Source organism: Canis aureus, chromosome 21 (genome assembly GCF_053574225.1).
Source record: "Canis aureus isolate CA01 chromosome 21, VMU_Caureus_v.1.0, whole genome shotgun sequence".
NCBI classification, from domain to species: domain Eukaryota; kingdom Metazoa; phylum Chordata; class Mammalia; order Carnivora; family Canidae; genus Canis; species Canis aureus.
This window is the reverse complement of record NC_135631.1, coordinates 403,783-413,120: the sequence shown is the minus strand read 5'-3', so window position 1 is coordinate 413,120 and position 9,338 is coordinate 403,783. Positions and strand designations below refer to the sequence as shown.

General features: G+C 47.4%; 1 long non-coding RNA gene across 1 annotated transcript in view; it reads right to left on the bottom strand.

Moving 5' to 3' along the window:
• Positions 1–8,663: 8,663 nt before the first annotated feature.
• The window catches only part of LOC144292098 (uncharacterized), a 28,025-nt gene continuing 27,350 nt past the window's right edge, over positions 8,664–9,338 (bottom strand). Inside the window, exon 2 of the long non-coding RNA XR_013359614.1 lies at positions 8,664–9,263. This is a non-coding gene — a long non-coding RNA (uncharacterized LOC144292098). The remainder of the gene's footprint in view (positions 9,264–9,338) is intronic.

Genomic DNA, 9,338 nt, shown 5'->3' with positions numbered 1-9,338 from the left:
GGGTAGAAGATTGTATTTTCTAAAGTTGCCCACAACAGTATCTGCCATCCATGTGCTCTTCTTCCAATGTGACCTTGATACCCCTTCCCTTGATGAGTGGGGTCTGTGTCTCTCCCACATCCAAATTTGAAAAGACCTTTGTGATTTCCTTGGCCGAAAGAGAACAGCAGAACTGTTGCTGTAGGACATCTAAGGCCCGATGATAAGGATGTCATGCGCTTCTGCCTGGCTCTCATGGCACTCTCGCTCTCGGGATCAGTTGCCATGTTGTGAGGAAGCCCACATCACCATGTGCAGAAACCACATGGAGAGGCCAGTGAAGGCATTCCAGCTGGAAGCCCGGCCAGGGTCCCAGCTGGCAACCACATCATCTGCCAGGCATGAACCAAGATGCCTCCAGATCCTTTTAGCCCCCACGTGTCAGGTCACTCTCCACTTTGCATCTTCCCAGCAGAGGTCCCCAAAATGATGGAGTGGCAACAACTCTCCCTGGTTTGCCCTGTCTACATTCTGCACCGCAGGACCTGTGAGCATCATAAAGTAGATCTTTTCATCACAGGGTTTTGGAGTTGTTTTTTATGCAGCCATGGTGACTGGAACTGAAGGTATTTACTCACACTCAGGTGGCTAAGGAGGAAAATCTCATGGCCTTTATTGTACCTTCTCTCGAGCAGCTGTGATGTGCAGGGCCTATGTTAAACATGATTGTATTATTTTAATATCCTATCTTTGAATTCAGAGTAGTATGCATCTTAAAGGCAAAAGGGTGTGGTCCTCAAACAATTTAATCAGAATACCATCTTGATTGTGATTTATCCATTATCACATTTTATTTTATTTTTCTCATCACTTTTTAATATTACATATATAATATTGCACCCAATCAGCCCTATGACTTCATTGGAGGCAAATTGGTTGGGCAAGCTCTTCCTTGTTCTTTAGTAACAATAAATTAATATATTTTACTAGCTTACTTGTTTATTATTTCCCATCGGCTAGAATGTTGGTGCCCTGTGGACAGGATTTTTTTTTCCTGTTGTGTTTGTTGCTGTACTCCCAGGGTCCAGACTAATACTTGGTACTTAGTAGTTGCCCAATAAATACTTATCAAATCAGATAATGTCTGAGTGTTGTATGAGTTAATGGAGATGAAATATCAGGTGGACACAATTTTTGATAGTGATTCCTCAAGAGAATTTTGTTAATTCTCCATAGGCTGGTTGTCATGATAACGTAACTTTATTTTGGGGGCAATGTCTAGCTCACACTGTGGTGGGAATTTCTTGAGAATCATAGCAAAGCATAGAATAGAATAGAGATGAGAACAGAGAATAGTTAACAGATTTAAGAGTTAATAGGTAAGAATAGGTAAGAGTCCCAATCTTTTCTTGAAATTAAAAAAAAATCATAAATGTATTATGCGTGGTAGGGGGGCTTCAGGTGTATACTAAGGGGTTTATTCAAGATGTTTCTGGACATTCTCTAAAGGGATATAGAATCAGTCAATGAGTAAGAATTGATTCGAGCAAACTTTCTTCGTTCCCTGACATGTTCTGGGTGTCATGGGTCCATCCACAAGCAAGTGTAAGGTGAGAACACTGTCCTCGAGACAGTGTTGAATGCTTTGTTGAGTTCAACTGAAGCCTGTGAGGCAGCCAACCCGGGTGGCGAGTGAGGCCCAGGGGTAAAACTGATCGGGTTTCAGCAGCTGAAGTTCCTAAGGATGAGGGAATATCAAGGAGGACTTCTTGGAGGAGGCAGGTCTAGGCGGGCAGCTTCCCCAGGCACTAACTTAGAGGAACACTGAAACCCCATAGGGATTTATCAGAAATCTGCCTGTTAACTTGGGTTTCCACCTGTAGATTCTCACGGAGCTAGTGGAAAGAAAATTAGTGTCTCTTTTGCCAAAATACTCATTTTTTTAAAAAAATTTATTTATTCATGAGACACACACACACACACACACACACACACACACACACACACAGAGGCAGAGACAGAAGCAGGCTCCATGCAGGGAGCCCGACGTGGGACTCGATCCTGGGCCTCCAGGATCACACACCCTGGGCTGAAGGCGGCGCTAACTGCTGAGCCACCGGGCTGCCCCCAAAATACTCTTAAACAGATGATTAAGTACTTAAGTAGGTAATACCCTGAAGCACAAAGAAAATCTTCTCCCTAGCCACTGGCACATGTCCTGCCCGCCCCCAGGGGGTAATTTTGTGATGTACACTGCAGGTTGCCGTGTCCACTGACCTGTCCGGCCATGAGGCCAGCCTGCTGGCAGTCCCTGGAGTGGGCATTGCCAGTCAGCCCAGATCCTGAAACCAATTAGCGCACAGCAGAGGGCTGTTTACCGAGATCATACCTGCAAGCCTTTAAATGTCTCCTAAAAAGTTGTTGGTCACAATAGAACCTACAGAGAGAACCCAAGACAGAGTGTAAACCATGAACACCTGAAAACAAGTGGTGAATCTCTTTGGAGAGAGACTTGTTTGCTCCCCAGCAAGTCACTCTGCCTTTGGCAACTGAGTGATGCATATGCCAGTTTTGTGTGACGTGCCCGAGAGAAGAAGCAGGAGACAAAAAGACAATTCCAAATAAACTAGAGCTCTGTTTGCTGCATGAGATACAACTCCATTTTGAAAGCGAAGAAAGAGGGTTCCGACTTTTATTTATGGGAAAGACTTCTTCCTCTCCTAAGTTAATATTAAACAAATATGGAAGATCATTAATTGGAGGCATGCCAAGCGTTTCTGAGCTGCGCTGCAGGTGGGACCATTTCTCCCAGGTTACATTGTCCTGTTGCTAAGCCTAATAAAACATGTGAGTAAGTTTGGAACCTCCCAGAGGCCTTGATTAGGACTGTGGTCAGGGTGACCACAATTGGAGGAGTGGGTATCAGCGGGTGTCCTGGAAGAGCCCAGGAAGGCACAGCTTGGTGTCTCTGTCCTATGGTTTTCCTGGCTGTTCCTTCTTTGACCAATTCTGTTCTGTTCTGCAAATAAGTATCTTTCTGAGGACAGCCTTGGCCAGACCTGATCCACTGGGACCAGCAACCTCAGCAGTTACTCAGGTTCAGTGTTTGATGCCACACTACCTCCTGGTGGCCTCTCCTCATATTTCTCTGGGGCTTTCTGAATGTTGAGAGCAACTTTCCTAGGGGCTACTGTGCGCTGATAGCTCATCATCCAAGTGAGAGCCTTTGTGTCTCTGGGACCCAGGAAGATGGGTGTAAACTAGACCTGTTCCAAGGACATAGAGGTCACTCTACGTTGGTACCTCCCAGGTACTGGGGTGTGCATTCTGCAACCTGCTGTCATGTGACAGAGGTGGGCACCAGGAAGCGATGCTCTTCCAAATGTCTATCAACAGATCAAGAGTTTTCTGCACCACAGTGAGACATCTGGTTCATGCCAGTTCGCCACCAGTCTTGGATCCTTCAGAATCAGTTACACCAAGTGTTAGTGTTGCTGGCTGCGGGGTCCGACCACCTCGGCTCTGTGCTCCCAGGCTGTGTGATTGGAGGGCAGGTACTTTACCTGCCCCCAAAATTAGTTTCTTCTAGTGCAGAATGGGGTGCAGATTGGCACCCAGGTCACAAGTGTGTTGGGAGGAGGGACTGAGATGCGTGGGTAGAGACCTGGGACATTGCTGGTGCAGGATGCCGCTAACTTTACGGATGACATCACTGCATCCATCAGAATTCTCGACATGGGACACACGCTCTTTCTGTCGCACTGTTTTCAGATGCAAACCAGGTAAGTTGAACAAACTTGGGGGCTGTTTTATGAAGGACTTGGGGTATGAATATTTAGGGCAAAAGCTAGTCTCCACCTCTCCTGTGTTCTCCTCTGATTTGACCATGTGATCTCCTGAGAGGCCTCAGCATGTGTTTCTCTCCTTCTGAAGGACCCTTGTTCCCTTGACCTGGGAGGCTTTTAGTCCTTCCCGAGATGCCGGCTTCAGGGTCACTTCCTCTGTGCTCCTGATACACGCTGGAATCCCCCAAGTGCCGGAATGCCCAAGTTCCTGATGGTTTCAGCTAGATGCTGAGCTCTGTTGTGGGGAGACCACCCTGCCTGGCTTGCCCCCCCGTTTCCCCAGCACCTGCACTGGGCTCTGGTACAGAATGGGTGCTCATACGTTTTGTCCACGAGAATTTTCTCCACAAGGATTCTACTAAAGAAAGTCTGTCAGAGAAAGTCTGTCATATCATAACTCCTGAGATTTCTACTGGATTCTTCTGGGGGAAAATAGGGTATAACACCATAGGGAGTGGGATGCCGTGGCCTGGGGTGAGTGGATGTTGTGATGATTACTTTTATGTGTCAACATGGCTGGGCCACAGTGCCCAGATATTTGGTCAAACATTTTCTGGATGTTTCTTTGGAGCTGTTATTTTGGGAAGAGATTAACTCAAATCAGTGGAGTTTGGTAAAATAAATTGCTCTCCAGAATGTGGGTGGACCTCATCCAATCAGTTGAAGACCTGAACAAAGACTGACTTTCCTCTGGTGAGAAGGCAATGTCAGCCGATTGCCATTGGACCAGAACTGCAAATCTTCCTGAGTCTCCAACCTGTTGGCCCTATCCTATCAGATTTTTAATATTTATTTATTTATTTATTTATTTATTTATTTATTTATTTATTTATCTATTTATTTTTATTGGAATTCAATTTGTCAACACATAGCATAACACCCAATACTTATCCTGTAAAGTGCCCCCTCAGTTCCTGACACCCAGTCACCCTATCCTCCTGCCCACCTCCCCTTCCGCTACCCCTTCTTCGTTTCACAGAGTTAGGAGTCTCTCATGTTCTGTCACCCTCTCTGACTTTTCCCACTCATTTCCTCTCCTTTCCCTATGATCCCTTTCACTATGTTTTATATACCCCATATGAGTGCAACCATATAATGTTTGTCCTTCTCCGATTGACTTACTTCACTCAGCATAATACCCTCCAGTTCCATCCACGTTGAAGCAAATGGTGGGTATTTGTCGTTTCTAATGGCTGAGGAATATTCCATTGTATACATAGACCACAGCTTCTTGATCCATTCATCTTTCGATGGACACCGAGGTTCCTTCCACAGTTTGGCTATTGTGGACATTGCTGCTATGAACATCGGGGTGCAGGTGTCCCGGCGTTTCACTGCATCTGTATCTTTGGGGTAAATCCCCAGCAGGGCAATTGCTGGGTCGTAGGGCGGGTCTATTTTTAACTCTTTGAGGAACCTCCACACAGTTTTCCAGAGTGGCTGCACCAGTTCACATTCCCACCAACAGTGCAGGAGGGTTCCCTTTTCTCCGCATCCTCTCCAACATTTGTGGTTTCCTGCCTTGTTAATTTTCCCCATTCTCACTGGCCCCTCCCTCTTGGATGCTTTTTATTTCTTCCCTCCTTTCCCCCCGTCTTCCTACCTTGATAGAAGCGTGAACTCTTCTCACTGTAGCATTCCAGCTGTTCTCTCTTTAAATCTCAGGCCGAATTCATAGGTTTTCAGGATGATTTGAAAGTTATCGGGATCCCTGGGTGGCACAGCGGTTTAGCACCTGCCTTTGGCCCAGGGCCCGATCCTGGAGACCCGGGATCGAATCCCACGTCGGGCTCCCAGTGCATGGAGCCTGCTTCTCCCTCTGCCTGTGTCTCTGCCTCTCTCTCTCTCTCCCTCTCTCTCTCTCTCTCTGTGACTATCATAAAAAGAAAAAAAAAAAAAAGAAAGTTATCTATGTAATTTGGTGGGGACAGGTGATTTGGGGACCCTACTCTTCCACCATCTTGGCCCTTCCCCTCGTTTATGTTTTGGTAGTCAATGTTGGAGCTTTCTAGTATTGCTGTTTTATATAATTTGGGACTATCTTCTAACATACAGAACTTAATACACTCAGAACCAAGAGGATCGCCCTCTAGGACCCCTCGGTAGAATATATTCTCCCTCCACTACAACTTCAACACCACCATCTCCTAGTCACCCCCTCTTTTTTCTTTTTTTCTTTTTTCCTTTCTGGTTTCTTCTTCTTTGGGATTCTTGGCCTTTTATTTTTTACTACTTTGTTTTAAGATTTGTTTTCACTTTAGTGGTCCTTTTGTTTTATTTTGTTCTGATCTTTTATTTCATTTTCTCGTCTCTGACCTCATCAGAATCATTAAGGGTGAAATTTACTTAGGTTATGGTTGATATTCTTGATTCAGTCCCCTCATACAGCCACTCTGTACTGACTAGAAGGAAGAACTCACCATAAAAGAAAGAATAAAAAACGGTACTCTCTTCCAACAGAATTACAGAATATGGATTACAATTTGATGTCAGAAAGCAAATTCAGAAACACAATTATAAAGCTACTGGTGGCTCTGGAAAAAAGCATAAAAGATTCAAGAGACTTCATGACTGCAGAATTTAGATCTAATCAGGCCAAAATTAAAAATCAATTAAATGAGATGCAATCCAAACTTGAGGTTTAGGCATGAATGAATGTTGAATGTTGAATGAATGAATGTTGAAATGAATCTAGAAGTGAAAAATATATCTAAGACCTGTAATTGTAGAAACATGAACATGAAAAAGGAAGAAACTTAAAAATGAAAAGCAGGTAAAATATTGTAGTTAAGGTGGGAAAAGAGAAAAAATATTGGAAATTTATAGTCTGATATAAAACCGAGTTGTACTGCAAAAAGAGGGAAAAAAAGGAGGCGTACCCTCTGGTTCTATGTACTGTAAATCTGTCGATTTCCCCTGGAGCTTCAGCACTGCTGGGTCAATGTACTTTTTTTTTTTTTAATTTTTTATTAATGATAGTCACAGAGAGAGAGAGAGGCAGAGACACAGGCAGAGGGAGAAGCAGGCTCCATGCACCGGGAGCTCGATGTGGGATTTGATCCCGGGTCCCCAGGATCGTGCCCTGGGCCAAAGGCAGGCGCCAAACCGCTGCGCCACCCAGGGATCCCCAGCACTGCTGGGTCAAGAACTTGCTCTTCCCCTGTCCTTCCAGCTGGCCTTCTGGGGGAGGGGCCTGCTGTGCTGATTCTCAGGTGTGTGCACCTGGGGGAGCTGCCCTCGCCCCCCGCCCCCTGCCCGGTGCCGGGCTCAGTGGGAGCTGTTTACCCCGTGAGGCCCCTGTTCCCTGGCGGCCCCGCTCCATCCCAGGCACAGGGTGACACCAGGAGGAACAACCACACTGGCGGCAGCCGGCCTTCCAGCTCTGGAGTCAGCTCCCGCAGTCACTGCCGCCGCAGTCTCCCAGTCTGCACTGGCCTGGATGCTCCGGGGGCGGGTGCTGATCTGCACGGCTCGGGGGTGCCCGGCGGCAGGAGGGTCCTCGCTGCCCTGTGTCCTCCCGGCCTCCGCCTGCCCTGGGGGTGAGCATAGGATCCTCGCGGTGCCCCTCCCCCACTTGATTCTTTTTTATTTAATTATTTTCCGCCTTCCTACCTTGCAAGAAGCCAAAACCCTTCTCTCTGTAGCATTCCAGCTGTTCTCTCTTTAAATCTCAGGTCGAATTTGTAGGTGTTCAGGATGATTTGGAAGTTATCTAGGTAAGTTGGTGGGACCAGGTGAGTTGAGGACCCTACTCTTCTGCCAGCTTGCCCCGCCCCCCTATCAGATTTTAGACTCAGCAAACTTCTGTAATCACATGAAATGGGTAAAGATGTTGAAGAAGAAATCTCAGGAGAGACTTCCTCTCTCCTCCACCTACCACCCATCTGAAACTCCTTCCTTGGGAGGCATACTGAAACAATTATACTTTTTTATAAGTGTATTTACACTCAGGGCTTGCTACCTATACGTTTGCCCTCACTGGGCATTTTTCTGAGAGTTGCCTGGTGAGATGGTTGGAATATATCGTATGTAAAATATTTTTATTTAATGCAGCAGGGGCTTGAGACACAAAATCAGGTTGTTAAGTGAGGAATGGGTGAATCCTACTTGCTTGTCTATCTATGCATGTGGACATGATATTCCCAGGGTCCCCAGACACACGCACAAGATGACAAGATAAGACTTTAGTCACTACATCCAGACAGATGTGATCCCAGCTGAATGTCAACCTTTTATTGATAGCAAAGCAGCAATGTTGGGAGATGCTTCCAAGATACCATGAGGAGGCCTGTGTCCATGCCAGTGTGTGTGTGTGTGTGTGTGTGTGTGTGTGTGTGTAACTGGGGGAATGATCTGTGAAGCTGGGAGGTCCGGCCCCACAGAGACAGGAACAGAGAGACAGCAGAGCCTCAGAGAGGCTCACAGGCCATGTTGAGCTCAGCTCCCAGGAACAGCAGGTGCCTTGGGCTCAGGCAGTGGCCAGGGGCTGCTGTACCTGCTGTGCAGGGCTTTCAGCAGAGGCTGCTAGAGCCATGGGCACAGCCTCAGCTGGGTCCAGGTTCTGGAGTTGGGAGAGGAAGGAAGAGCCATGCTACTTGCCTTCAATTCGAAAGCCCCTGCAATCCCATGATCCTTTCAGATCCTTCCAAGCCTGCTTCCCCTTGACCCAGGCTTCCCCCTCAGCAGGCCAGGCAGAGCTGACTGACCCCCAGACTGTGGGCTGAGTTCTGCTCAGAGCCATGGCATCCCCTGGAAAGAAAGTTGCCCAGCAGTCATATCTGGATTCTGGAGCTGGCTGTGATCTCAGCAATCTGAGCTTCACTTTCATCTGTGATAGGGGCATCACAATCCCTTTCCTACTCCCTAGAGGCCCATTATCAGGACAGGGAAATGAGCTGTTGCAACCATCCTCTATAACACAGGCTCAGCTTCAGGTGGCAGCCAGGACCCAGAGGCATCACCCTGGAGGAATTCTCAGAGCAGCACCTCTAGCACAGATACAGAGGGGCTCACCCTGGCCACTGCACATAGCTCCCCAAGTGTAGATTCAGAGGGGCTCACCCTATGCACTGCACACAGCCCCCCAAGTATAGATCCAGAGGGGCTTGCCCTGGCCTCTGCCCAGGAGCACCCTCAGTATAGACCAATAGGGCTCACTGCAGCTACTGCACAGAGCACCCCAGTATAAGTCAGTGGGGTTCACCCTGGTCACTGCATACTGGCTACAGGGGAGTGGCTTCTGTCCCCTACCTTCCCCATGGGGTGCTCTTGTTGTCATTCCTTCCTTTGCTTACCTTGAAGGTGCTTCTGTTCTGTCCCACAGAGACCTCACATGTAGCAGAAGGTGGCTCAGAAGCCCAGGAAGGTGGCCAAGGAAGTAATGCCCAGCTCCAGGACAGACGAAAACAGGAACAGCAACAAAAGACTCTTCTGGGGCACCTGGGAAACCAGCAGCAGGAAGCCCCTCAGTCTGTGCTCCTGGGAGTCAGTCAGCAGGTCTGACTGACCAGGAAG